At 48.6% G+C, this 25,088-nt stretch overlaps 25 non-coding genes and 29 pseudogenes across 25 annotated transcripts; all 54 read right to left on the bottom strand.

The window, feature by feature from the left end:
- Positions 1-12,869: 12,869 nt before the first annotated feature.
- On the bottom strand, positions 12,870-12,988 carry LOC143944921 (5S ribosomal RNA; annotated as a pseudogene).
- Positions 12,989-13,097: 109 nt separating this feature from the next.
- Positions 13,098-13,216, bottom strand: LOC143954720 (5S ribosomal RNA). Its single transcript, XR_013269682.1, has one exon. It is a non-coding gene; the product is annotated as a 5S ribosomal RNA (ribosomal RNA).
- A 109-nt stretch (positions 13,217-13,325) lies between these two features.
- LOC143946767 (5S ribosomal RNA) lies at positions 13,326-13,443 on the bottom strand (annotated as a pseudogene).
- A 109-nt stretch (positions 13,444-13,552) lies between these two features.
- Positions 13,553-13,671, bottom strand: LOC143950260 (5S ribosomal RNA). The gene has a single exon (XR_013265679.1). It is a non-coding gene; the product is annotated as a 5S ribosomal RNA (ribosomal RNA).
- A 109-nt stretch (positions 13,672-13,780) lies between these two features.
- Positions 13,781-13,899, bottom strand: LOC143952154 (5S ribosomal RNA). The gene has a single exon (XR_013267358.1). It is a non-coding gene; the product is annotated as a 5S ribosomal RNA (ribosomal RNA).
- A 109-nt stretch (positions 13,900-14,008) lies between these two features.
- On the bottom strand, positions 14,009-14,127 carry LOC143945528 (5S ribosomal RNA; annotated as a pseudogene).
- A 109-nt stretch (positions 14,128-14,236) lies between these two features.
- On the bottom strand, positions 14,237-14,355 carry LOC143952357 (5S ribosomal RNA). The gene has a single exon (XR_013267541.1). It is a non-coding gene; the product is annotated as a 5S ribosomal RNA (ribosomal RNA).
- A 110-nt stretch (positions 14,356-14,465) lies between these two features.
- On the bottom strand, positions 14,466-14,584 carry LOC143950674 (5S ribosomal RNA). The gene has a single exon (XR_013266020.1). It is a non-coding gene; the product is annotated as a 5S ribosomal RNA (ribosomal RNA).
- Positions 14,585-14,694: 110 nt separating this feature from the next.
- On the bottom strand, positions 14,695-14,813 carry LOC143952105 (5S ribosomal RNA). The gene has a single exon (XR_013267314.1). It is a non-coding gene; the product is annotated as a 5S ribosomal RNA (ribosomal RNA).
- A 109-nt stretch (positions 14,814-14,922) lies between these two features.
- LOC143943642 (5S ribosomal RNA) lies at positions 14,923-15,041 on the bottom strand (annotated as a pseudogene).
- A 110-nt stretch (positions 15,042-15,151) lies between these two features.
- LOC143950795 (5S ribosomal RNA) lies at positions 15,152-15,270 on the bottom strand. Its single transcript, XR_013266129.1, has one exon. It is a non-coding gene; the product is annotated as a 5S ribosomal RNA (ribosomal RNA).
- Positions 15,271-15,380: 110 nt separating this feature from the next.
- On the bottom strand, positions 15,381-15,499 carry LOC143952153 (5S ribosomal RNA). Its single transcript, XR_013267357.1, has one exon. It is a non-coding gene; the product is annotated as a 5S ribosomal RNA (ribosomal RNA).
- A 109-nt stretch (positions 15,500-15,608) lies between these two features.
- On the bottom strand, positions 15,609-15,727 carry LOC143954434 (5S ribosomal RNA). Its single transcript, XR_013269426.1, has one exon. It is a non-coding gene; the product is annotated as a 5S ribosomal RNA (ribosomal RNA).
- Positions 15,728-15,837: 110 nt separating this feature from the next.
- Positions 15,838-15,956, bottom strand: LOC143948952 (5S ribosomal RNA). The gene has a single exon (XR_013265443.1). It is a non-coding gene; the product is annotated as a 5S ribosomal RNA (ribosomal RNA).
- Positions 15,957-16,066: 110 nt separating this feature from the next.
- On the bottom strand, positions 16,067-16,185 carry LOC143952372 (5S ribosomal RNA). Its single transcript, XR_013267555.1, has one exon. It is a non-coding gene; the product is annotated as a 5S ribosomal RNA (ribosomal RNA).
- A 109-nt stretch (positions 16,186-16,294) lies between these two features.
- LOC143952152 (5S ribosomal RNA) lies at positions 16,295-16,413 on the bottom strand. Its single transcript, XR_013267356.1, has one exon. It is a non-coding gene; the product is annotated as a 5S ribosomal RNA (ribosomal RNA).
- Positions 16,414-16,522: 109 nt separating this feature from the next.
- On the bottom strand, positions 16,523-16,642 carry LOC143945230 (5S ribosomal RNA; annotated as a pseudogene).
- A 109-nt stretch (positions 16,643-16,751) lies between these two features.
- On the bottom strand, positions 16,752-16,870 carry LOC143946702 (5S ribosomal RNA; annotated as a pseudogene).
- Positions 16,871-16,979: 109 nt separating this feature from the next.
- LOC143950794 (5S ribosomal RNA) lies at positions 16,980-17,098 on the bottom strand. Its single transcript, XR_013266128.1, has one exon. It is a non-coding gene; the product is annotated as a 5S ribosomal RNA (ribosomal RNA).
- Positions 17,099-17,208: 110 nt separating this feature from the next.
- On the bottom strand, positions 17,209-17,327 carry LOC143944040 (5S ribosomal RNA; annotated as a pseudogene).
- Positions 17,328-17,436: 109 nt separating this feature from the next.
- Positions 17,437-17,555, bottom strand: LOC143943727 (5S ribosomal RNA; annotated as a pseudogene).
- A 109-nt stretch (positions 17,556-17,664) lies between these two features.
- On the bottom strand, positions 17,665-17,773 carry LOC143949176 (5S ribosomal RNA; annotated as a pseudogene).
- Positions 17,774-17,882: 109 nt separating this feature from the next.
- On the bottom strand, positions 17,883-18,001 carry LOC143945733 (5S ribosomal RNA; annotated as a pseudogene).
- Positions 18,002-18,110: 109 nt separating this feature from the next.
- LOC143946793 (5S ribosomal RNA) lies at positions 18,111-18,229 on the bottom strand (annotated as a pseudogene).
- A 109-nt stretch (positions 18,230-18,338) lies between these two features.
- Positions 18,339-18,457, bottom strand: LOC143946723 (5S ribosomal RNA; annotated as a pseudogene).
- A 109-nt stretch (positions 18,458-18,566) lies between these two features.
- Positions 18,567-18,685, bottom strand: LOC143947685 (5S ribosomal RNA; annotated as a pseudogene).
- Positions 18,686-18,794: 109 nt separating this feature from the next.
- LOC143944349 (5S ribosomal RNA) lies at positions 18,795-18,913 on the bottom strand (annotated as a pseudogene).
- Positions 18,914-19,022: 109 nt separating this feature from the next.
- LOC143950379 (5S ribosomal RNA) lies at positions 19,023-19,141 on the bottom strand. The gene has a single exon (XR_013265786.1). It is a non-coding gene; the product is annotated as a 5S ribosomal RNA (ribosomal RNA).
- Positions 19,142-19,250: 109 nt separating this feature from the next.
- LOC143952638 (5S ribosomal RNA) lies at positions 19,251-19,369 on the bottom strand. Its single transcript, XR_013267796.1, has one exon. It is a non-coding gene; the product is annotated as a 5S ribosomal RNA (ribosomal RNA).
- A 109-nt stretch (positions 19,370-19,478) lies between these two features.
- Positions 19,479-19,597, bottom strand: LOC143945918 (5S ribosomal RNA). The gene has a single exon (XR_013265162.1). It is a non-coding gene; the product is annotated as a 5S ribosomal RNA (ribosomal RNA).
- Positions 19,598-19,706: 109 nt separating this feature from the next.
- Positions 19,707-19,825, bottom strand: LOC143944847 (5S ribosomal RNA; annotated as a pseudogene).
- Positions 19,826-19,934: 109 nt separating this feature from the next.
- LOC143945108 (5S ribosomal RNA) lies at positions 19,935-20,053 on the bottom strand (annotated as a pseudogene).
- A 109-nt stretch (positions 20,054-20,162) lies between these two features.
- On the bottom strand, positions 20,163-20,282 carry LOC143948621 (5S ribosomal RNA; annotated as a pseudogene).
- Positions 20,283-20,391: 109 nt separating this feature from the next.
- Positions 20,392-20,510, bottom strand: LOC143945873 (5S ribosomal RNA; annotated as a pseudogene).
- A 109-nt stretch (positions 20,511-20,619) lies between these two features.
- On the bottom strand, positions 20,620-20,738 carry LOC143947765 (5S ribosomal RNA; annotated as a pseudogene).
- Positions 20,739-20,847: 109 nt separating this feature from the next.
- Positions 20,848-20,966, bottom strand: LOC143944373 (5S ribosomal RNA; annotated as a pseudogene).
- A 109-nt stretch (positions 20,967-21,075) lies between these two features.
- Positions 21,076-21,194, bottom strand: LOC143951355 (5S ribosomal RNA). The gene has a single exon (XR_013266635.1). It is a non-coding gene; the product is annotated as a 5S ribosomal RNA (ribosomal RNA).
- Positions 21,195-21,303: 109 nt separating this feature from the next.
- Positions 21,304-21,422, bottom strand: LOC143954495 (5S ribosomal RNA). The gene has a single exon (XR_013269482.1). It is a non-coding gene; the product is annotated as a 5S ribosomal RNA (ribosomal RNA).
- A 109-nt stretch (positions 21,423-21,531) lies between these two features.
- Positions 21,532-21,650, bottom strand: LOC143943866 (5S ribosomal RNA; annotated as a pseudogene).
- A 109-nt stretch (positions 21,651-21,759) lies between these two features.
- LOC143944893 (5S ribosomal RNA) lies at positions 21,760-21,878 on the bottom strand (annotated as a pseudogene).
- Positions 21,879-21,987: 109 nt separating this feature from the next.
- Positions 21,988-22,106, bottom strand: LOC143951091 (5S ribosomal RNA). Its single transcript, XR_013266395.1, has one exon. It is a non-coding gene; the product is annotated as a 5S ribosomal RNA (ribosomal RNA).
- Positions 22,107-22,215: 109 nt separating this feature from the next.
- On the bottom strand, positions 22,216-22,334 carry LOC143952050 (5S ribosomal RNA). The gene has a single exon (XR_013267264.1). It is a non-coding gene; the product is annotated as a 5S ribosomal RNA (ribosomal RNA).
- Positions 22,335-22,443: 109 nt separating this feature from the next.
- LOC143945412 (5S ribosomal RNA) lies at positions 22,444-22,562 on the bottom strand (annotated as a pseudogene).
- A 109-nt stretch (positions 22,563-22,671) lies between these two features.
- Positions 22,672-22,790, bottom strand: LOC143945601 (5S ribosomal RNA; annotated as a pseudogene).
- A 109-nt stretch (positions 22,791-22,899) lies between these two features.
- On the bottom strand, positions 22,900-23,018 carry LOC143946719 (5S ribosomal RNA; annotated as a pseudogene).
- Positions 23,019-23,127: 109 nt separating this feature from the next.
- Positions 23,128-23,246, bottom strand: LOC143950716 (5S ribosomal RNA). Its single transcript, XR_013266057.1, has one exon. It is a non-coding gene; the product is annotated as a 5S ribosomal RNA (ribosomal RNA).
- A 109-nt stretch (positions 23,247-23,355) lies between these two features.
- On the bottom strand, positions 23,356-23,474 carry LOC143950569 (5S ribosomal RNA). Its single transcript, XR_013265924.1, has one exon. It is a non-coding gene; the product is annotated as a 5S ribosomal RNA (ribosomal RNA).
- A 109-nt stretch (positions 23,475-23,583) lies between these two features.
- Positions 23,584-23,702, bottom strand: LOC143943567 (5S ribosomal RNA; annotated as a pseudogene).
- Positions 23,703-23,811: 109 nt separating this feature from the next.
- On the bottom strand, positions 23,812-23,920 carry LOC143946290 (5S ribosomal RNA; annotated as a pseudogene).
- A 109-nt stretch (positions 23,921-24,029) lies between these two features.
- LOC143951993 (5S ribosomal RNA) lies at positions 24,030-24,148 on the bottom strand. The gene has a single exon (XR_013267212.1). It is a non-coding gene; the product is annotated as a 5S ribosomal RNA (ribosomal RNA).
- A 109-nt stretch (positions 24,149-24,257) lies between these two features.
- On the bottom strand, positions 24,258-24,376 carry LOC143943566 (5S ribosomal RNA; annotated as a pseudogene).
- Positions 24,377-24,485: 109 nt separating this feature from the next.
- Positions 24,486-24,604, bottom strand: LOC143952360 (5S ribosomal RNA). The gene has a single exon (XR_013267544.1). It is a non-coding gene; the product is annotated as a 5S ribosomal RNA (ribosomal RNA).
- Positions 24,605-24,713: 109 nt separating this feature from the next.
- LOC143951990 (5S ribosomal RNA) lies at positions 24,714-24,832 on the bottom strand. Its single transcript, XR_013267210.1, has one exon. It is a non-coding gene; the product is annotated as a 5S ribosomal RNA (ribosomal RNA).
- Positions 24,833-24,940: 108 nt separating this feature from the next.
- On the bottom strand, positions 24,941-25,059 carry LOC143944830 (5S ribosomal RNA; annotated as a pseudogene).
- Positions 25,060-25,088: the final 29 nt, after the last annotated feature.

Below are 25,088 nucleotides of genomic sequence, written 5' to 3'. Positions count from 1 at the left end.
CCTGGAACGCCTACGGAGCACCGCTGGTTCTGAGGACAGAGCACTGGAAGAGGCCATGGAGGAAGAAGAAGAGGAGGGGGTGGAGGAGAGAGGTGTGTCACAACCAATAGTAGCATTTTGGAGGCGTGGTGGCGCAACAACCTCCAACACTACTGCACCTTGTCCTGCATCCTTCCCAGCTGCCAGAAGAGTGACCCAATGGGCCGTGAAAGACAGGTAACGTCCCTGTCCATGCCTGCTGGACCATGAGTCAGCGGTAATATGCACCTTACCGCTGACCGCCCTGTCCAGCGAGGCAAGGACATTGCCTTCCACATGCCGGTAGAGAGCCAGAATCGCCTTCCGTGAGAAAAAGTGGCGTTTGGGGACCTGCCACTGAGGAACCGCACATTGTACAAACTCACGGAAGGGGGCCGAGTCTACCAACTGAAAAGGCAGCAGTTGAAGTGCTAGCAATTTAGCCAAGCTAGCATTCAACCGCTGGGCATGTGGATGGCTGGGAGTGAACTTCTTTCGCCGGTCCAGCAGCTGGGGCAGGGACATTTGCCTGCTATAATCGGACGTGGGTGTACCGCTAGCAGAGTTCCCGGAAGCACTTGGCTGTGACACACCTAATTCTACACCTTCATTCCTCTCAGAGCAGGTTTCAGACTGGACTGAAGGTCTAGTGGGGTTGGAGATGCCAGCTGATGAAGAGCAAGGAGAGGTCCGCTTTGTTCTTTGGTGTGGGTCTTTGAGGTACGCTTGCCAACGAGCTGCATGGCAGGTCAACATATGTCTGGTCAAGCATGTGGTGCCCAAGCGGCTGATGTTTTGGCCACGCGAGATACGCTTGAGACATATGTTGCAAATAGCAGCGGTGCGATCTGATGCACTCGTCTCAAAAAAGGCCCACACCAAAGAACTTTTAGAATAACGCGCAGAGGCAGCGCCCTGCACAGGCGAAGCTCTGCGGTGTGATTCAGTCGGTGTGCTGCCCCTAAGCTGGCCCCCGGAGGGCATCCTACCTCGTTGGACATGTGTCGCCTCCTCCTCCTCCTCCTCTCTCCTTCCAGGCACCCACGTGGAGTCAGTGCCCTCATCATCCCCTCCCTCTTCATCGCTGTAGCAAACATGGCAGTATGCTGCAGCTTGTGGAACATGACTGCCAGATTGCTGTCCTTCTTGAGCATCCCCTCTCTCTGCGCTCACGCTACTGCCTTCCTCTAGCTGAGTGTCATCATCAGAGCCCACCAAACACTGGGCATCCTCCTGGAGCATGTACCCAACACTGTGCTCAAAGAGTTCAGGAGACTCCTCAGGAGGACGTGGTGGGTCTAGGGAAGGAGTCACTGATGATGACATTGAGAGGAGGGAAGACGATGCGTTGGCAGCTGCTTTGCTACTACCCTGAGACTGGGTGAGAGAGAATGAGGAGGATGAAGAGGGCTTGGTCATCCACTCTACCAAGTCGTTGGCATGTTGCGGCTCAACATGTCCAGCTGCCGAAAAGAAGGACAAGCGTGTCCCATGGCCACATGCTGATGACAATGCACCGCGTCAACGACCAGCACTGTTGTCTCTAGACACAGAGCCTGCTTGCCCTCTTTTATCGGCTCGCGCCTGTCTGCCTCTCCTTGCTGGCCTTCCAGACATGGTAATGGCCTGAAGGGAGTTGGGTAAAAAAGCAGTTGGGTAGTGTATATTGTGCTAGAGGCACACAACACCCACTAACTCCTGCAGATGCCTTTATTATAGAACACCAGAGATAAAGGGGTATATACAGATGTATACTGTGCTGTGCTGGAGGCACACACAACTTCCAATAACTCCTGCAGATGGCAAGTGGTCTCAAATAGAGAAGAGCTATGTAGGTAGATATAGCGGTATGTACTGGGTACAGAGCACGCAGACAGCACGCACTAGCTCCTAACACTACTGACTGCAAGCTCTATTATAAAAGATAGATCACTAGCTATATAGGTGAGGTGAATATAGCGGTGTATACTGCGGTCAGGGCACGCAGACAACAACCACTACACAACAGCAAGATCGAAAATTGGCCGAAAACGATCGGTGTGTACTGTGTTGAAGGTACACAGAACACCCACTGCTTCAGACGCCAACACACTACACAAGGCCGCCGCGCTGGCGGCCTTATATAGTGTGGGGCGTGCACTACACAGCCTGAGCTATGATTGGCCACAGGCATCCTGCCTGTGGCCAATCATGGCTCTCCTCGCTGCTGGTGCTGCGATTGGCCAAGCATGCAGGGTCACAGTGCATGCTTGGCCAATCATGAGCCAGCAATGCACTGTGCCATCGCAGTGCATTGTGGGCCGTGAGCGCCACACGAATTTGGCGCGAACGGACCAAAATGTTCGGACTTCGCCGAACGGACGAACAGCCGATGTTCGAGTCGAACGTATGTTCAACTTGAACACGAAGCTCATCCCTAATGCTGAGAGTCAGGGACATAAGTAGGAATTTGAAAGATCCATTGAACCTTCTGGGCACCCTAAGGAGTGCAACGATGCAATGTGCATAGAACATCACAATAATGGTGGATGTGGTCAAATTGTGCTAACAGTGGGAGGTGCTTAAAGCGATGCAATGCACATGTGGAGATCAGATTACACCTCTGGCCTGGTCTCTGTGTGCTGGAATGACTGATTCCTGTGCATGCGCAGGAGGGATGTCATACTACACTGGCCCATAAAGAAGACTGAAGACCGGCACACAGCTGAAGATGCTGGCACTGTTGAGGGGCGGTGTCACTGAAGCAAAGGTAAGTTTAGTTCTGTTTTAAAGTGATTATAATGCATTCCCTGCATTAAGCTAAAAAGTGTCCCAGTGTTTGTATCGCCAATCACCCCGTTTTATACTTACCTATGTCCTCTCTCAATCCAGCGCTGTGCCCATCTGCAGTGGCTCTTTCCTCCCTCTCTCTCCGCTCACAGAGGCAGCAGAAGAAACCATTGACTCCTGACGATTAAATCCTGTGAGCAGAGAGCAGGCAGTGGGGCTGAGCCATGCTGTGTGTGCCAAAAGACGCACACAGCCTGGCTGAGGATCAATCCTGCAGGTGTGCCCCCATTGGAAGCAGCCTGCTATGGGGGGTACACAAAGCAGGGGAGGAGCCAAGAGCTCCAGCAGGTGACACCAGAAGAGGAGCACAGAGTAGGCAAGTGTAATATGTTTGTTATTTTATGAATGTTGGCTCTGGCTGCTGTCACTCATAACTTGTGAGCCAATGAGAAGTGAGAGAAGACGTCTCAACTCTGTGTCCGATTGGACACGCAGAACTGTGGCTGGTGAGCGGCCTGCTCTGGGTGCCCCCATAGCAAGCTCTTTACTCTGAGGGCACTTGGCAGATGGGAGGGGCCAGAAGCACTGGTGGGGGACCTGAGAGGATGAGGGCTGCTGTCTGCCAAATCACTGCATAAAGCAAGTAAGTATGACATGTTTTTTTGTTTTGTTTTTTAAACTGTGCCTTTAATATAATTTAATTTCCTTCTCTGCATCAAGATAATAAACTTTCTGCATTTAGCTTCCCCGCCAAAAAGTTAGCAGTAAAAAATACAGCTGTGATGTTCGGCCCGGTCCAGAGCTGGCTGAGACCATCCAAGTGCCTGCTACTGTGTGTTCGGGCAGCTCTGGTGGAGGCGGAGCCCGAGCATGTCGTGTGCTGTTATGGTGCAAGGGAGCCAATCAGAGTGGCCAGAGCCTCGTGTGTGAGTCTGCAGGAAAGGGGCAGAATAGGTCAGGAGTGGGACTGTCATTGCTGTTTAGTGCTGTTTATCTACTTTAAATCTCATTGCTAATTGCATATTGTACTTGTTTGTAGCCTAAATAGAAAAATTTGCACTTAAGTCTGGAATTTTGTAATTTTTGGAAATGCCGGTAAAAACTTGGCTGTGCCAGGAAATTTTTGGTGTCGTGCCAGTAAATTTCAATCTGGTAGGTTGGCTAAACTGCTCTGTTCTGGGCCAAGAGTAAGTAAAGCACAATGCATACCTCCCAACTTCCAGAGATGGGAACGAGGGACACCTATTAGTAAAAGTATGTAGGCACAGGACACGCCCCTTGTCACACCCCCTTAAAGGAGATTTCTACCAAAAAAAGATTAGTTAAACCCACAAGTGTTTTTTTTTTTTTTTTAACCACTACTATTCCTTTATACTCGCTTTAGAAATGTACAAATGCAGCAATTTAGAAATTGGATGAAAGGTTTAGCACTGAACACTTTTTGAGAGATCAGCAGTGTATTTTATATACAACTATACAGATCAGACCAAAATGAGGGACAAATGAGGAGGAAAAAGGGACAGAGGGACATTGTTCCAAATCATGGACAGTCCCTCAAGATCGGAGACAGTTGGGAGCTTTGCAGATTGTGTAGTGGTCAGGAGCAAGTAACACACAGAGGTAAGTAACAAAGACAGGTATGTAACAAACAGAGGTAAGTAACAAACAGAGATAAGTAAAAGAGGTAAGTAACAAACAGAAGTAAGTAGTAAACAAAGGTAAGTAACAAAGAGAGGTAAGTAACAAACACAGGTAAGTAACAAAGACAGGTAAGTATCAAACAGAGGTAAGTAACAAAGAGAGGTAAGTAACAAAGGTAAGTAACAAAGAGAGGTAAGTAACAAAGGTAAGTAACAAAGAGAGGTAAGTAACAAAGAGAGCACAGGTGTTCGAAATGAGTAATGTGCAGAGCACAGAGATCAGGAGGAAGAGTTCAGAGTATCACTTCTCATGCATCCTGATGCTGGATCTTGGTATCTGCCCTTACTCAGTATTTGCACTTCACAAGTATTTCAACATCTCTTTTTTACTATGTCACTCTATAAGGCTACATGCCTACGGACGTTTTAAAAAATGGGCAGTAAAGCTAGGTCCGATGTCTGGAAAAAGTGGTGTTAAAAACTTGATTTTTACTGCGCTTTTGCACATTTTTTAACGTTTCACGTTTTTCAGCTCTAGCGCCGCACCACGGAGCGCCCTGGTCCAGGGTTTTTTTTTTTAACAGCTTAAAAATGCCTATGCCATTTGCAGCTCAAAAACGCCTAGGTGGGCATGAAGCCATAGATTAACATGGACAGGCATTTTTAAGCTGCAAAAAACGCTCAAAAAAGCGGCTGTAAAAACGTCTGTGGGCATGAGGCCTAAAAGTAAATTTTATTGCACCCTCGCTGTGCCCCCTCCTTGTAACTTTTACATGCTTCTTATGTCCAGGGGGTACAATACAGACCGTGGTCACTTACCCTATCCTTGCCCTAGCTGGCCTCTCTGGAGCCTAGACATCAATAAGTACAATATAAAAAAAAAGGAAACCCTGTATTAATAAAGGAAAGCTGATACAGATATGCTGCACATATATATCATCAATGTAGCGCTTCACAAATATGTTGATGAATTTGATCAAAACCGTAAGAGTGTAACACCAATAAATCAAAGTTCCAAACTGCAACATTTGTATCCAATCTTCTTTATCTCAGGTTTATCTCAGGTTCTGCACAGACACAGCACCCCGTTCATTTGAATCACCTGCTGTACCTGCGGGAAATGGGGGAAAAAAGCCCTGAGCCTTGCTTTAAAATAGACAGAACTGTACGGTGCTGACGGACTTCGTGGTTTTGCGTACCTGAAAACACGCCGCGCTTTTCTATGTGTGGGGGGAGATTAAGAGGCGATGACATCCACTGTGCATCTGCTAAAGGGCAGCACATATTTCCTGCAGGTTGGGGAACGTGTGAGATTAGCATGTGTTTCCCATCCCACATATGTCTGATTCTAGTCTTAGTAGTTCATTTTTTCTTTTTTTGTTGTAAACTCTGCTTCTTCGCTGGTCTTCTGTTCTCCAGCACCGCCATCTTGACTGTGGGAAGCCGGCTGTGACTTCCTGCTGTTCCACAGCTGGCACCCCACTGCTCATGTGCGAGATGTACTGCACTTTCACACTGGTCCCGCAACTCCTAGGGCATGAGACGTGTCCCAGGAGGCTGCGGGAGTGGGGGAGGGGGAAGCAGAACCTCGGCTTTTCTCACCTAGGGGGGAGGAGCAGAAGTGGGAGCGGGTACCTGTCAGAAAAAGGAACCCACTCCAAAAAATAAGTTGCTATAGCGGTAGAGGAGAGGGGAGGAGGATGGGCAGAACTTCACTTTTTAATCACAAATCTACAAATATTTGTAAATCTATAGCAGAAGGTCACCCAGTATTGGGATGGAAGGGATCACCTGTGCACCCAAAACATCTCACTAATGCTTTGGCAGTCTGATTGGCACCAGTTAGGTTCCTTATTCTGTCAGTAATTCCTCTGATAAATGTCACTCACAGACACTTCACTAGAGCTGATCATCAGCATCAACCTTCTGCTTTACACATTCAGGATGGCAAAAGGCAGGCTCAGAGCTCTGAGCAGAGCGACCTCGTGTGGTGAATATGCAGCATCACATGTGAGCTGAGGATGCTTTATCTATCTTTAACCAGCAGGGGTCAGTGCTGCTCATACAGTTTATTGTTTAAAAGTATTACCAATTAAAGCTAAAACAAAGAAAAAAAAATACAAATAATTATTGAATTTGTCCCTCATAAATAACTGCAATTATTACAACACAATTATTACAACATGTTTTTGCATATATTATGCTGCAATCAATCTTTTAAAAATCTGCAATGCAATGTTACAAATAATTATCCTATAAATACGATGAAATCAAACAGAAAAGTTTGTGAATATGTGATGGAAAAAAAGGGTTAAATGAATATGAACAAATAAAGTAATATAAAAGAAATAAATAAGAGTGTAGAAAAAAATTTAAGTAATGATAATAATTAAAAAAACATATAATATAAATATAAAATATAAATATATATATATATATATATATATATATATATATATATATATATATATATATACGTATGAATAAATTTCATGAATAAATATATAATATAATAAATAAGCGTGTATAAAAAAATAAATATTTAAAATACTTAATAAATATAAAAATAACTATAAATAAGGGTGTATAAAATAATGAATAAAAATAAATAAGGGCGAGCTATTGATAATAGCAAAATACATCCTGGCTGCCATACCTCTATGTGCTTTCTATGCAAATTCAGTACCTTTTTTTTTTGCCAATATTATCATTTTCTTTTTGTGTGTTTATGGAAATAACTTAACCACTTGACAACTGAGTATTTAAACACCCCTCCTGCCCAGACCAATTTTCAGCTTTCGGTGCTCTCACATTTTGAATGACAATTACTCAGTCATGTATTGCTGTACCCAAATTAATTTTTTATACTTTTTTCCCCACAAATAGAGCTTTCTTTTAGTGGTATTTGACCACCTCTGGGTTTTTTATTTTTTGCGTTATAAATGAAAAAACACAGAAAATGTTGAAAAAAAACACATTTTTCTTTGTTTCTGTGATAAAAGTTTGCAAATTATTAATTTGTCTTCATACATTTTGGCCACAATTTATACTGCTACATATCTTTGGTAAAAATAACCCAAATTATTGGCTATTATTGGGTCTTTGTGAAAGTTAGAGAGTCTAAAAGCTGTGGTGCAAATCATACAAAATTTATCACATCTGATGCACCGGTGGCCGATCTCATTTCTTGAGACCCGAACAAGCCAGGAAAGTACAAATACACCCCAAATGACCCCCTTTTTTAACCACTTGCAAACTGGGCACTTAAACCCCCCTCAGTCCCAGACCAATTGTCAGCTTTCAGCGCTGATGCACTTTGAATGACAATTGCGCGGGCATACAACACTGTACCCAAATGAAATTTTTATCATTTTTTTCCCACAAATAGAGCTTTCTTTTGGTGGTATTTAGTTACAGCTCGGAGTTTTATTTTTTGCTAAACAAACAAAAAAAGATGCAAAAAAAATAAATAAATAAATCATGTTTTAATAGTTTGTTATAAAATTTTGCAAACGGGTCATTTTTCTCCTTCATTGAAGTGCGCTGATTAGGCGGCACTGATAGGCTGCATTGGTGGGCACTGATAGGCTGCATTGGTGGGCACTGATAGGCTGCATTGGTGGGCACTGATAGGCTGCATTGGTGGGAACTGATAGGCTGCACTGGTGGGCACTGATAGGCATAGTTAAGGCGGCACTAATAGGCACAGATAAGGCGGCACCGATGGGCACAGATAAGGCGGCACTGATGGGCAAAGATGGGCACAGATAAGATAACACGGATGGGTGGCACGGATGGGTGGCACGGATGGGTGGCACGGATGGGCACTGATAGGTACCACTGATAGATGGGACTGATGGGCACTGATAGGTGGCACTGATAGGTGGCTCTGATAGGTGGCACTGCTGGGCACTGATGGGCGGCACTGCTGGGCACTGATGGGCGGCACTGCTGGGCACTGATGGGCGGCACTGGGGTGCAGCACCTTTGAGGCAGATTGTGGGCACTGTGGGTGGCACTGCTGGGTGGCACTGTGGGCACTGCTGGGTGGCACTGTGGGCACTGCTGGGTGGCACTATGGGCACTGCTGGGTGGCACTGACGGGGGGGCACTTACTTTTTATTAGGGTGACACTGCAGGGGGCAGGTGGGCACTGGCAGGGGGCAGGTGGGCGCTTGCATTGCTGGCCGTGATCGGGACTGATGTCCCGATCACGGCCGCCGGTGATCGGCTTTTTTTTTTCTAAATACTATCTGAATACTAGCCGATTACCGGCTCCGTTATGTCACCTGATCAGCTGTCATTGGCTGACAGCTGATCACGTGATAAGGGGTCGGGATCGACCCCTTGCACGGATCGGTGATCAGGCGAGTCTCATGGACTCACCGATCACAGAGCGCGCCGCGCGCGCCCCTCAGGGGGCGCGCAGGCCGCTCGTACACGGGACTACGTCAATAGCCGTAGTCCCGGAAAAGGAGATCCGCGCTGTAGCCGTCATTTGGCTATAGTGCGGATCTCAAGTGGTTAAAGTAGACATTCCAAGATATTTAGTAAGAGGCATGGTGAGCTTTTTGATGTTGTCATTTTTTCCCACAATTCTTTGCAATATTAAGATTTTTTATTTATTTTTATTTTTTCCCACTAAATTGTTATTGTAATAGGTTATTTCTCTCACTTGGCATGTGTATACCACAAATGATGCCCCAAAATAAATTCTGCTACTCCTCCTGAGTATTACCATACCACATGTGTGGGACTTTTCCACAGCCTTGCCACTTATAGAGGCCCAACATGCAGGGAGCACTATCAGGTGTTCTAGAAGCATAAATTACATATCTAACTTGTTGACTACCTATTACACTTTTGAAGGCCCTGGAGCACCAGGACAATGAAATGTGACACTAACGTGGCACTGATGACAGATGGCATTAATACGTGGCACTGATGACACGTGACACTGATGTGGCACTGATGACAGATGGCACTAATACGTGCCACTGATGACACATGACACTGATGAAGATGGCACTAATATGTGGCACTGATGACAGATGCCACTTATACGTGGCACTGATGACACGTGGCACTAATACGTGGCACTGATGACACATGGCTCTAATACGTGGCACTGATGACAGATGGCACTAATACGTGGCACTGATGACATGTGACACTGATGACAGATGGCACTTATACATGGCACTGATGACAGACGGCACTTATACATGACACTGGAGACAGATGCCACTGACGACAGGTGGAACTGGGGACAGATGGCACTGACGACAGGTGACACTGGGGACAGATGGCACTGATGACAGGCGGCACTGGGGGCAGATGGCACTGACAGGTGGCACTGGGGGCAGATGGCACTGACAGGTGGTAGTGGGGACAGATGGCAGTGGGGAGAGGTGGCAGTGGGGACAGATGGGCACTTTATTTTCATATTTTATATTTATTATTTATTTTTTCCCACTAACCGCTGCATCTCTGACTAAGCGGTTCATCTCTCCTTCCTCACACGCTGTCTCTGTGTGAGGAGGGAGAGCCGGTGATGAGAGATGATCTCATATGTTTACATATGAGATTATCTCTCATTGGACACGCCGATCACGCTGTAAACGGCCGCTGCGATTGGCCATTTACAGCAATCTGTGCCTTGGACACGGCCAGCACAGAACTTCCCGATGTGAGCTCGCGGGAGTGCGCATTGCGGAAGTAAACAGGAGGACGTTCAGGGACGCCCTCCCGGCAGTTAGTGTCCGCACTGTAGCTGTCTTTTGGCTATAGCGCTGGTGCAAAGTGGTTAAATATAAAAAAATAAGGGTTTGTAAATAAAACAATCACATTAAAATAATAATAAATATAAAAATAAAAAATTTAAATAAAAGGGTATAAAATAATAAATAAAAATCATATAATATATATAATATAAAATATACTTAATAAATAATAAAAAAAATAGAGATAAATAATTATTGAATTTCTCCCTCATAAATAACTGCAATTATTACAACACAATTATTCCAACATGTTTTTACATATATTATGCTGCAATAATTTTTTTACAAAATCTGCAAATAAATAATTATACTATAAATAATTATCCTATAAATGTGATGAAATCAAGCAGAAAAGATTGTGAATATGTGATGTAACTTTTTGTTTATTGTCAATGTTATCATTTTCTTTTTCTGTGTTTATTTAAAAAACTTAAACACATTTCAAAAAATGAAAATAAATAAAGGTGTCTAAACACAAAAAAAGAAAAAGGATTAAATATAAGAAAAAATAAGGGTGTGTGTGTAAATAAAACAATCACTCACATATAAAAACAAATATAAATAAGAGTGCATAAAAATAATAAATATAATCATTAGTAAATATAGAAATAAAAATGTAAATAAAGGGGTATAAAATAATAAATAAAAACCTTAAATATACATTTTTATTTTATTTTATATTATATATATTATATTTATGTTTTTTATTGCCAATGATAACATTGGCATATAAAATAACATTGACATATAAAATAATAAAAACCTTAAATACAATATATAATATTTTATTTTCTATTTATTTTCTATTATATATATTATATTTATATTTTTTATTTATTATTATTATATTTTATATTTATATATTATTATATTTTTTAATTTTTTAATTTTTATTATTATTATTTAGGCTGCTCTAGAATAAAAATGTAAATAAAGGGGTATAAAATAATAAATGAAAACCTTAAACATAATATTTTCTATTATATTTATGTTTTTTATTTTATAAAATATATATATATATTATTTATTTTTTTAAAGAAGGAAAAAAAAAAAACGGGCTGTGTGGATTGGCCATATTTCCCCACGAGGCTTGAACTCATGGACAACACGACCAATCCAACAGCCCCACCGAGACGGCTTCTACCGTGAGGCGCCACCGCTCCCGGCACTTATCATATGTTACTCTCTTAATCTTGAAGCACACATTCTCAGTGACGTCATCGGCTCAACACTGCCATCTACAGGTATTACTGAGAATTACACCCGCACGCTGCTGAGCAGCAGGGACGCTCTCTGCTCTATCAAACCTGCGTACAAGCTGTAACTCGGAAGGACCCTAGCGTCGCTTAGCAACCACCTGTCCTTGGCAACCGGAGTGCGACCATAGTAACCCACAGACTGCAAGGTATGTAGGGGGGGTCTGCACTACTGAGGGAGGACCTGCATTGAGAGGGGTCTGCACTACTGAGGGGGGGTCTGCTGCACTGAGGGGGGTCTGCACTATTGAGGGGGGGTCTGCACTACTGAGGGGGGGTCTGCACTACTGAGAGGGGGACCTGCATTGAGAGGGGTCTGCACTACTGAGGGGGGTCTGCACTACTGAGGGGGGTCGGCTGCACTGAGGGGGGTCTACACTACATAGGGGGGTCTGCACTGAGGGGGAGTCTACATTTCTGTGGAGGGGGGTCTGCACTACTGAGGGTGAGGGTCTGCACTACTGAGGGGTCTGCACTGAGGGGGAGTCTACATTACTGTGGGGGGGTCTGTGCTGAGGGGGGGTCTGCACTACTGTGGGGGGAGCCTGCACTACTGAGGGGGGTCCACACTACTGAAGGGGTCTGCACTGAGGTGGGGAGTCTGCACTGCTGGGGGGTCCTGCACAGAGGGGGGTCTCCAATGCTGGGGGTGTCTGTACTGCTGGGGGGTCCTGCACTGAGTGGGGGTCTCTGCACTGAGTGGGGGTCTCTGCACTACTGAGGGGGAGTCTGCACTGAGCGGGGTGTCTGCACTGAGGGGGTGGTCTGGCCTGGGAGGTGTCTGCACTGGGAGGTATTTGTACTGCTGGGGTGGTCCTGCTCTGAGGGGGTGTCTGCACTAGGGGGGTGTCTGCACTGCTGGGGGGTCTGTACTAGTGAGGGGGGTCCGCACTGCTGGGGTTCTGCACTGAGGTAGGGGGTGTCTGTACTGCTGGGGTTCTGCACTGAGGTAGGGGGTGTCTGTACTGCTGGGGGGTCTGCACTGTACTGATGGAGGTCAGCAATCTGTGTCCTTCAGGGGCTGCATACAGTATACTGCATACTTTGTTGTTCAAAATGAATATAAGCTGTTGCCTGGGTACTGTGCCACATGGGTGTGGTAATCTGTTGTTCAATGGCATTAGTTTTTTTTTTTTTGGGGGGGGGCCCATACAACATTTTGCTATGGGGCCCTGTGATTTCTAGTTACGCCCCTGCCAGGCGGTCTCCCATCCAGGTACTAACCAGGCACGACCCTGCTTAGCATCCGAGATCAGACGAGATCGAGCGCATTCAGGGTGATGTGGCTGTAGGCGATGTTGCACGCTACTTACAACTCTCTTGACAAAAGCCAAGGTGGTCACCTCGGGCAATCGAGAGGAAAAATACAGCACGTCGCCAAAGGCAACAACATAATGGAAAAAAGCCTACGGCACCTGGTATTACCAGGCGGTCTCCCATCCAGGTACTAACCAGGCCTGACCCTGCTTAGCATCCGAGATCAGACGAGATCGAGCGCATTCAGGGTGATGTGGCCGTAGGTGATCTTGCACCCTACTTACAACTCTCTTGACAAAAGCCAAGGTGGTCACCTCGGGCAATCAGGAGGAAAAATACAGCAGGTCGCCAAAGCCAACAACATAATGGAAAAAAGCCTACGGCACCTAGTATTCCCAGGTGCTCTCCCATCCAGGTACTAATCAGGCCCGACCCTGCTTAGCATCCGAGATCAGACGAGATCGAGCGCATTCAGGGTGATGTGGCCGTAGGCGATCTTGCACCCTACTTACAACTCTCTTGACAAAAGCCAAGGTGGTCACCTCAGGCAATCGATAAGAAAAATACAGCAGGTCGCCAAAGCCAACAACATAATGGAAAAAAGCCTACGGCACCTGGTATTCCCAGGCGGTCTCCCATGCAGGTACTAACCAGGCCGACCCTGCTTAGCATCCGAGATCAGACGAGATTGAGCGCATTCAGGGTGATGTAGCCGTAGGCAATCTTGCACCCTACTTACAAATCTCTTGACAAAAGCCAAGGTGGTCACCTCGTGCAATCGAGAGGAAAAATACAGCAGGTCGCCAAAGCCAACAACATAATGGAAAAAAGCCTACGGCACCTGGTATTCCCAGGCGGTCTCCCATCCAGGTACTAACCAGGCCCGACCCTGCTTAGCATCCGAGATCAGACGAGATCAAGCGCATTCAGGGTGATGTGGCCGTAGGCGATCTTGCACCCTACTTACAACTCTCTTGACAAAAGCCAAGGTGGTCACCTCGGGCAATCGAGGCGAAAAATACAGCAGGTCGCCAAAGCCAACAACATAATGGAAAAAAGCCTACGGCACCTGGTATTCCCAGGCGGTCTCCCATCCAGGTACTAACCAGGCCCAACCCTGCTTAGCATCCGAGATCAGACGAGATCGAGCACATTCAGGGTGATGTGGCTGTAGGCGATCTGGCACCCTACTTACAACTCTCTTGACAAAAGCCAAGGTGGTCACCTCGGGCAATCGAGAGGAAAAATACAGCAGGTCGCCAAAGCCAACAACATAATGGAAAAAAGCCTACGGCACCTGGTATTCCCAGGCGGTCTCCCATCCAGGTACTAACCAGTCCCGACCCTGCTTAGCATCCGAGATCAGACAAGATCGAGCGCATTCAGTGTGATGTGGCCGTAGGCGATCTTGCACCCTACTTACAACTCTCTTGACAAAAGCCAAGGTGGTCACCTCGGGCAATCGAGAAGAAAAATACAGCAGGTCGCAAAAGCCAACAACATAATGGAGAAAAGCCTACGGCACCTGGTATTCCCAGGCGGTCTCCCATCCAGGTACTAACCAGGCCCGACCCTGCTTAGCATCCGAGATCAGACGAGATCGAGCGCATTATGGGTGATGTGGCCGTAGGCAATCTTTGCACCCTACTTACAACTCTCTTGACAAAAGCCAAGGTGGTCACCTCGGGCAATCGAGAGGAAAAATACAGCAGGTCGCCAAAGCCAACAACATAATGGAAAAAAGCCTACGGCACCTGGTATTCCCAGGCGGTCTCCCATCCAGGTACTAACCAGGCCTGACCCTGCTTAGCATCCGAGTTCAGACGAGATCGAGCGCATTCAGGGTGATGTGGCCGTAGGCAATCTTTGCACCCTACTTACAACTCTCTTGACAAAAGCCAAGGTGGTCACCTCGGGCAATCGAGGCGAAAAATACAGCAGGTCGCCAAAGCCAACAACATAATGGAAAAAAGCCTACGGCACCTGGTATTCCCAGGCGGTCTCCCATCCAGGTACTATCCAGGCCCGACCCTGCTTAGCATCCGAGATCAGACGAGATCCAGCGCATTCAGGGTGATGTGGCCGTAGGCTATGTTGCACCCTACTTACAACTCTCTTGACAAAAGCCAAGGTGGTCACCTCGGGCAATCGAGAGGAAAAATACAGCAGGTCGCCAAAGCCAACAACATAATGGAAAAAAGCCTACGGCACCTGACATTCCCAGGCGGTCTCCCATCCAGGTACTAACCAGGCCTGACCCTGCTTAGCATCCGAGATCAGACGAGATCAAGCGCATTCAGGGTGATGTGGCCGTAGGCGATCTTTGCACCCTACTTACAACTCTCTTGACAAAAGCCAAAGTGGTCACCTCGGGCAATCGAGAGGAAAAATACAGCAGGTCGCCAAAGCCAACAACATAATGGAAAAAAGCCTACGGCACCTGGTATTCCCAGGCGGTCTCCCATCCAGGTACTAACCAGGCCCGACCCTGCTTAGCATCCAAGATCAGACGAGATCGAGCGCATTCAGGGTGATGTGGCCGTAGGCAATCTTTGCACCCTACTTACAACTCTCTTGACAAAAACCAAGGTGGTCACCTCGGGCAATCGAGGTGAAAAATACAGCAGGTCGCCAAAGCCAACAACATAATGGAAAAAAGCCTACGGCACCTGGTATTCCCAGGCGGTCTCCCATCCAGGTACTAACCAGGCCCAACCCTGCTTAGCATCCGAGATCAGACGAGATCGAGCACATTCAGGGTGATGTGGCTGTAGGCGATCTTGCACCCTACTTACAACTCTCTTGACAAAAGCCAAGGTGGTCACCTCGGGCAATCGAGAGGAAAAATACAGCAGGTCGCCAAAGCCAACAACATAATGGAAAAAAGCCTACGGCACCTGGTATTCCCAGGTGGTCTCCCATCCAGGTACTAAGCAGGCCCGACCCTGCTTAGCATCTGAGATCAGATGAGATCCAGCACATTCAGGGTGATGTGGCCGTAGGCGATCTTTGCACCCTACTTACAACTCTCTTGACAAAAGCCAAAGTGGTCACCTCGGGTAATCAAGAGGAAAAATACAGCAGGTCGCCAAAGCCAACAACATAATGGAAAAAAGCCTACGGCACCTGGTATTCCCAGGCGGTCTCCCATCCAGGTACTAACCAGGCCCGACCCTGCTTAGCATCCGAGATCAGACGAGATCGAGCGCATTAAGGGTGATGTGGCCGTAGGCGATCTTTGCACCCTACTTACAACTCTCTTGACAAAAGCCAAAGTGGTCACCTCGGGCAATCGAGAGGAAAAATACAGCAGGTCGCCAAAGCCAACAACATAATGGAAAAAAGCCTACGGCACCTGGTATTCCCAGGCGGTCTCCCATCCAGGTACTAACCAGGCCCGACCCTGCTTAGCATCCGAGATCAGACGAGATCGAGCGCATTCAGGGTGATGTGGCCGTAGGCGATTTTGCACCCTACTTACAACTCTCTTGACAAAAGCCAAGGTGGTCACCTCAGGCAATTGAGAGGAAAAATACAGCAGGTCGCCAAAGCCAACAACATAATGGAAAAAAGCCTACGGCACCTGGTATTCCCAGGCGGTCTCCCATCCAGGTACTAACCAGGCCCAACCCTGCTTAGCATCCGAGATCAGACGAGATCGAGCACATTCAGGGTGATGTGGCTGTAGGCGATCTTGCACCCTACTTACAACTCTCTTGACAAAAGCCAAGGTGGTCACCTCGGGCAATCGAGAGGAAAAATACAGCAGGTCGCCAAAGCCAACAACATAATGGAAAAAAGCCTACGGCACCTGGTATTCCCACGCGGTCTCCCATCCAGGTACATAACCAGGCCTGACCCTGCTTAGCATCCGAGATCAGACGAGATCGAGCGCATTCAGTGTGATGTGGCCGTAGGCGATCTTGCACCCTACTTACAACTCTCTTGACAAAAGCCAAGGTGGTCACCTCGGGCAATCGAGAGGAAAAATACAGCAGGTCGCCAAAGCCAACAACATAATGGAAAAAAGCCTACGGCACCTGGTATTCCCAGGCAGTCTCCCATCCAGGTACTAACCAGGCCCGACCCTGCTTCGCATCCGAGATCAGACAAGATTGAGCGCATTCAGGGTGACGTGGCCGTAGGCGATCTTGCACCCTACTTACAACTCTCTTGACAACAGCCAAGGTGGTCACCTCGGGCAATCGAGAGGAAAAATACAGCAGGTCGCCAAAGCCAACAACATAATGGAAAAAAGCCTACGGCACCTGGTATTCCCAGGCGGTCTCCCATCCAGGTACTAACCAGGCCCGACCCTGCTTAGCATCCAAGATCAGACGAGATCGAGCGCATTCAGGGTGATGTGGCCGTAGGCAATCTATGCACCCTACTTACAACTCTCTTGACAAAAGCCAAGGTGGTCACCTCGGGCAATCGAGGCGAAAAATACAGCAGGTCGCCAAAGCCAACAACATAATGGAAAAAAGCCTACGGCACCTGGTATTCCCAGGCGGTCTCCCATCCAGGTACTAACCAGGCCCGACCCTGCTTAGCATCTGAGATCAGACGAGATCGAGCACATTCAGGGTGATGTGGCTGTAGGCGATCTTGCACCCTACTTACAATTCTCTTGACAAAAGCCAAGGTGGTCACCTCGGGCAATCGAGAGGAAAAATACAGCAGGTCGCCAAAGCCAACAACATAATGGAAAAAAGCCTACAGCACCTGGTATTCCCAGGCAGGCTCCCATCCGGGTACTAACCAGGCCCGACCCTGCTTAGCATCCGAGATCAGACGAGATCGAGCGCATTCAGGGTGATGTGGCCGTAGGTGATCTTGCACCCTACTTACAACTCTCTTGACAAAAGCCAAGGTGGTCACCTCGGGCAATCGAGACGAAAAATACAGCAGGTCGCCAAAGCCGACAACATAATGGAAAAAAGCCTACAGCACCTGGTATTCCCAGGTGGTCTCCCATCCGGGTACTAACCAGGCCTGACCCTGCTTAGCATCCGAGATCAAGCGCATTCAGGGTGATGTGGCCGTAGGTGATCTTGCACCCTACTTACAACTCTCTTGACAAAAGCCAAGGTGGTCACCTCGGGCAATCGAGAGGAAAAATACAGCAGGTCGCCAAAGCCAACAACATAATGGAAAAAAGACGACGGCACCTAGTATTCCCAGGCGTTCTCCCATCCAGGTACTAACCAGGCCCGACCCTGCTTAGCATCCGAGATCAGACGAGATCGAGCGCATTCAGGGTGATGTGGCCGTAGGCGATCTTGCACCCTACTTACAACTCTCTTGACAAAAGCCAAGGTGGTCACCTCAGGCAATCGATAGGAAAAATACAGCAGGTCGCCAAAGCCAACAACATAATGGAAAAAAGCCTACGGCACCTGGTATTCCCAGGCGGTCTCCCATGCAGGTACTAACCAGGCCAGACCCAGCTTAGCATCCGAGATCAGACGAGATCGAGCGCATTCAGGTTGATGTGGCCGTAAGCTATCTTGCACCCTACTTACAACTCTCTTGACAAAAGCCAAGGTGGTCACCTCGGGCAATCGAGAGGAAAAATACAGCAGGTCGCCAAAGCCAACAACATAATGGAAAAAAGCCTACAGCACCTGGTATTCCCAGGTGGTCTCCCATCCGGGTACTAACCAGGCCTGACGCTACTTAGCATCCGAGATCAGACGAGATCGAGCACATTCAGGGTGATGTGGCCGTAAGCAATTTTGTCCCCTACTTACAACTCTCTTGACAAAAGCCAAGGTGGTCACCTCGGGCAATCGAGAGGAAAAATACAGCAGGTCGCCAAAGCCAACAGCATAATGGAAAAAAGCCTACGGCACCTGGTATACCCAGGCGGTCTCCCATCCGGGTACTAACCAGGCCCGACCCTGCTTAGCAACTGAGATCAGACGAGATAGAGCGCATTCAGGGTGATGTAGCCGTAGGCGATCTTGCACCCTACTTACAACTCTCTTGACAAAAGCCAAGGTGGTCACCTCGGGCAATCGAGAGGAAAAATACAGCAGGTCGCCAAAGCCAACAACATAATGGAAAAAAGCCTACAGCACCTGGTATTCCCAGGCAGTCTCCCATCCGGGTACTAACCAGGCCCGACCCTGCTTAGCATCCGAGATCAGACAAGATCGAGCGCATTCAGGGTGATGTGGCCGTAGGTGATCTTGCACTCTACTTACAACTCTCTTGACAAAAGCCAAGGTGGTCACCTCGGGCAATCGAGACGAAAAATACAGCAGGTCGCCAAAGCCGACAACATAATGGAAAAAAGCCTACAGCACCTGGTATTCCCAGGCGGTCTCCCATCCGGGTACTAACCAGGCCCGACCCTGCTTAGCATCCGAGATCAGACGAGATCGAGCGCATTCAGGGTGATGTGACCGTAGGCAATCTTGCACCCTACTTACAACTCTCTTGACAAAAGCCAAGGTGGTCACCTCGGGCAATCGAGAGGAAAAATACAGCAGGTCGCCAAAGCCAACAACATAATGGAAAAAAGCCTACGGCACCTGGTATTCCCAGGCGGTCTCCCATCCGGGTACTAACCAGGCCCGACCCTGCTTAGCATCCGAGATCAGACGAGATTGAGCGCATTCAGGGTGATGTGGCCGTAGGCGATCTTGCACCCTACTTACAACTCTCTTGACAAAAGCCAAGGTGGTCACCTCGGGCAATCGAGAGGAAAAATACAGCAGGTCGCCAAACCCAACAACATAATGGAAAAAAGCCTACAGCACCTGGTATTCCCAGGCGGTCTCCCATCCAGGTACTAACCAGGCCCGACCCTGCTTAGCATCCGAGATCAGACGAGATCGAGCGTATTCAGGGTGATGTGGCCGTAGGCGATCCTGCACCCTACTTACAACTCTCTTGACAAAAGCCAAGGTGGTCACCTCGGGTAATAGAGAGGAAAAATACAGCAGGTCGCCAAAGCCAACAACATAATGGAAAAAAGCCTACGGCACCTGGTATTCCCAGGCGGTCTCCGATCCGGGTACTAACCAGGCCCGACCCTGCTTAGCATCCGAGATCAGACGAGATCCAGTGCATTCAGGGTGATGTGGCCATAGGCAATCTCACACCCTACTTACAACTATCTTGACAAAAGCCAAGGTGGTCACCTCTTGCAATCGAGAGAAAAAATACAGCAGGTCGCCAAAGCCAACAACATAATGGAAAAAAGCCTACGGCACCTGGTACTCCCAGGCGGTCTCCCATCCAGGTATTAACCAGGCCCGACCCTGCTTAGCATCCGAGATCAGACTAGATCGAGCGCATTCAGGGTGATGTGGCCGTAGGTGATCTTGCACCCTACTTACAACTCTCTTGACAAATGCCAAGGTGGTCACCTCGGGCAATCGAGAGGAAAAATACAGCAGGTCGCCAAAGCCGACAACATAATGGAAAAAAGCCTACGGCACCTGGTATTCCCACGCGGTCTCCCATCCAGGTACATAACCAGACCTGACCCTGCTTAGCATCCGAGATCAGACTAGATCAAGCGCATTCAGTGTGATGTGGCCGTAGGCGATCTTACACCCTACTTACAACTCTCTTGACAAAAGCCAAGGTGGTCACCTCGGGCAATCGAGAGGAAAAATACAGCAGGTCGCCAAAGCCAACAACATAATGGAAAAAAGCCTACGGCACCTGGTATTCCCAGGCGGTCTCCCATCCAGGTACTAACCAGGCCCGACCTTGCTTCGCATCCGAGATCAGACAAGATTGAGCGCATTCAGGGTGACATGGCCGTAGGCGATCTTGCACCCTACTTACAACTCTCTTGACAACAGCCAAGGTGGTCACCTCGGGCAATCGAGAGGAAAAATACAGCAGGTCGCCAAAGCCAACAACATAATGGAAAAAAGCCTACAGCACCTGGTATTCCCAGGCGGTCTCCCATACAGGTCCTAACCAGGCTCGAATCCGCTTAGCATCCGAGATCAGACGAGATCGAGCGCATTCAGGGTGATGTGGCCATAGGCGATCTTGCACCCTACTTACAACTCTCTTGACAAAAGCCAAGGTGGTCACCTCGGGCAATCGAGAGGAAAAATACAGCAGGTCGCCAAAGCCAACAACATAATGGAAAAAAGCCTACGGCACCTGGTATTCCCAGGCGGTCTCCCATCCAGGTACTAACCAGGCCCGACCCTGCTTAGCATCCGAGATCAGACGAGATCGAGCGCACTCAGGGTGAAGTGGCAATAGGCAATCTTGCACCCTACTTACAACTCTCTTGACAAAAGCCAAGGTGGTCACCTCGGGCAATAGAGAGGAAAAATACAGCAGGTCGCCAAAGCCAACAACATAATGGAAAAAAGCCTACAGCACCTGGTATTCCCAGGCGGTCTCCCATCCGGGTACTAACCAGGCCCAACCCTGCTTAGCATCCGAGATCAGACGAGATCGAGCGAATTCAGGGTGATGTGACCGTAGGCGATCTTGCACCCTACTTACAACTCTTTTGACAAAAGCCAAGGTGGTCACCTCGGGCAATCGAGAGGAAAAATACAGCAGGTCGCCAAAGCCAACAACATAATGGAAAAAAGCCTACGGCACCTGGTATTCCCAGGCGGTCTCCCATCCGGGTACTAACCAGGCCCGACCCTGCTTAGCATCTGAGATCAGACGAGATCGAGCACATTCAGGGTGATGTGGCCATAGGCGATCTTGCACCCTACTTACAACTCTCTTGACAAAAGCCAAGGTGGTCACCTCGGGCAATAGAGAGGAAAAATACAGCAGGTCGCCAAACCCAACAACATAATGGAAAAAAGCCTACGGCACCTGGTATTCCCAGGCGGTCTCTCATCCAGGTACTAACCAGGCCCGATCCTGCTTAGCATCCGAGATCAGACGAGATCGAGCGCATTCAGGGTGATGTGGCCATAGGCGATCTTGCACCCTACTTACAACTCTCTTGACAAAAGCCAAGGTGGTCACCTCGGGCAAACGAGAGGAAAAATACAGCAGGTCACCAAAGCCAACAACATAATGGAAAAAAGCCTACGGCACCTGGTATTCCCAGGCGGTCTCCCATCCGGGTACTAACCATGCCTGACCCTGCTTAGCATCCGAGATCAGACGAGATCAAGCGCATTCAGGGTGATGTGGCCGTAGGCGATCTTACACCCTACTTACAACTCTCTTGACAAAAGCCAAGGTGGTCACCTCGGGCAATCGAGAGGAAAAATACAGCAGGTCGCCAAAGCCAACAACATAATGGAAAAAAGCCTACGGCACCTGGTATTCCCAGGCGGTCTCCCATCCAGGTACTAACCAGGCCCGACCCTGCTTTGCATCCGAGATCAGATGAGATCGAGTGCATTCAGGGTGATGTGGCTGTAGGCGATCTTGCACCCTACTTACAACTCTCTTGACAAAAGCCAAGGCGGTCACCTCGGGCAATCGAGAGGAAAAATACAGCAGGTCGCCAAAGCCAACAACATAATGGAAAAAAGCCTACGGCACCTGGTATTCCCAGGCGGTCTCCCATCCAGGTACTAACCAGGCACGACCCTGCTTAGCATCCGAGATCATAAGAGATCGAGCGCATTCAGGGTGATGTGGCCGTAGGCGTTCTTGCACCCTACTTACAACTCTCTTGACAAAAGCCAAGGTGGTCACCTCGGGCAATCGAGAGGAAAAATACAGCAGGTCGCCAAAGCCAACAACATAATGGAAAAAAGCCTACGGCACCTGGTATTTCCAGGCGGTCTCCCTTCCAGGTACTAACCAGGCCCGACCCTGCTTAGCATCCGAGATCAGACGAGATCGAGCACATTCATGGTGATGTGACCGTAGGCGATCTTGCACCCTACTTACAACTCTCTTGACAAAAGCCAAGGTGGTCACCTCGGGCAATCGAGAGGAAAAATACAGCAGGTCGCCAAAGCCAACAACATAATGGAAAAAAGCCTACGGCACCTGGTATTCCCAGGCGGTCTCCCATCCGGGTACTAACCATGCCCGACCCTGCTTAGCATCCGAGAACAGACGAGATCAAGCGCATTCAGGATGATGTGGCCGTAGGCGATCTTGCACCCTACTTACAACTCTCTTGACAAAAGCCAAGGTGGTCACCTCGGGCAATCGAGAGGAAAAATACAGCAGGTCGCCAAAGCCAACAACATAATGGAAAAAAGCCTACGGCACCTGGTATTCCCAGGCGGTCTCCCATCCAGGTACTAACCAGGCCTGACCCTGCTTAGCATCCGAGATCAGACGAGATTGAGCGCATTCAGGGTGATGTGGCTGTAGGTGATCTTGCACCCTACTTACAATTCTCTTGACAAAAGCCAAGGTGGTCACCTCGGGCAATCGAGAGGAAAAATACAGCAGGTCGCCAAAGCCAACAACATAATGGAAAAAAGCCTACGGCACCTGGTATTCCCAGGCGGTCTCCCATCCGGGTACTAACCAGGCCCGACCCTGCTTAGCATCCGAGATCAGAGGAGATCGAGCGCATTCAGGGTGATGTGGCCGTAGGCGATCTCGCACCCTACTTACAACTCTCTTGACAAAAGCCAAGGTGGTCACCTCGGGCAATCGAGAGGAAAAATACAGCAGGTCGCCAAAGCCAACAACATAATGGAAAAAAGCCTACGGCACCTGGTATTCCCAGGCGGTCTCCCATCCAGGTACTAACCAGGCCCGACCCTGCTTAGCATCCGAGATCAGACGAGATCGAGCGCATTCAGGGTGATGCGGCCGTAGGCAATCTTGCACCCTACTTACAACTCTCTTGACAAAAGCCAAGGTGGTCACCTCGGGCAATCGAGAGGAAAAATACAGCAGGTCGCCAAAGCCAACAACATAATGGAAAAAAGCCTATGGCACCTGGTATTCCCAGGCGGTCTCCCATCCAGGTACTAACCAGGCCCGATCCTGCTTGGCATCCGAGATCAGAAGAGATCGAGTGCATTCAGGGTGATGTGGCCGTAGGCTATCTTGCACCCTACTTACAACTCTCTTGACAAAAGCCAAGGTGGTCACCTCCGGCAATCGAGAGGAAAAATACAGCAGGTCGCCAAAGCCGACAACATAATGGAAAAAAGCCTACGGCACCTGGTATTCCCAGGCGGTCTCCCATCCAGGTACTAACCAGGCCCGACCCTGCTTAGCATCCGAGATCGAGCGCATTCAGGGTGATGTGGCCGTAGGCGATCTTGCACCCTACTTACAACTCTCTTGACAAAAGCCAAGGTGGTCACCTCGGGCAATCGAGAGGAAAAATACAGCAGGTCGCCAAAGCCAACAACATAATGGAAAAAAGCCTACGGCACCTGGTATTCCCAGGCGGTCTCCCATCCAGGTACTAGCCAGGCCCGACCCTGCTTAGCATCTGAGATCAGACGAGATCGAGCGCATTCAGGGTGATGTGGCCGTAGGCGATCTTGCACCCTACTTACAACTCTCTTGACAAAAGCCAAGGTGGTCACCTCGGGCAATAGAGAGGAAAAATACAGCAGGTCGCCAAAGCCAACAACATAATGGAAAAAAGCCTATGGCACCTGGTATTCCCAGGCGGTCTCCCATCCAGGTACTAACCAGGCCCGATCCTGCTTGGCATCCGAGATCAGAAGAGATCGAGTGCATTCAGGGTGATGTGGCCGTAGGCGATCTTGCACCCTACTTACAACTCTCTTGACAAAAGCCAAGGTGGTCACCTCCGGCAATCGAGAGGAAAAATACAGCAGGTCGCCAAAGCCGACAACATAATGGAAAAAAGCCTACGGCACCTGGTATTCCCAGGCGGTCTCCCATCCAGGTACTAACCAGGCCCGACCCTGCTTAGCATCCGAGATCAGACGAGATCGAGCGCATTCAGGGTGATGTGGCCGTAGGCGATCTTGCACGCTACTTACAACTCTCTTGACAAAAGCCAAGGTGGTCACCTCGGGTAATCGAGAGGAAAAATACAGCAGGTCGCCAAAGCCAACAACATAATGGAAAAAAGCCTACGGCACCTGGTATTCCCAGGCGGTCTCCCATCCAGGTACTAGCCAGGCCCGACCCTGCTTAGCATCTGAGATCAGACGAGATCGAGCGCATTCAGGGTGATGTGGCCGTAGGCGATCTTGCACCCTACTTACAACTCTCTTGACAAAAGCCAAGGTGGTCACCTCGGGCAATCGAGAGGAAAATACAGCAGGTCGCCAAAGCCAACAACATAATGGAAAAATGCCTACGACACATGGTATTCCCAGGCGGTCTCCCATCCAGGTACTAACCAGGCCCGACCCTGCTTAGCTTCCGAGATCAGACAAGATCGAGCGCAATCAGGGTGATGTGGCCGTAGGTGATCTTGCACCCTACTTACAACTCTCTTG

The sequence above is a fragment of the Lithobates pipiens genome, unplaced genomic scaffold (assembly GCF_037356315.1).
Source record: "Lithobates pipiens isolate NorthernLeopardFrog02 unplaced genomic scaffold, aLitPip1_a1.2 Scaffold_30, whole genome shotgun sequence".
In the NCBI taxonomy this organism is placed as follows: domain Eukaryota; kingdom Metazoa; phylum Chordata; class Amphibia; order Anura; family Ranidae; genus Lithobates; species Lithobates pipiens.
The sequence above is the reverse complement of the archived record's forward strand: the minus strand, read 5'-3'. Positions and strand labels throughout refer to the sequence as shown.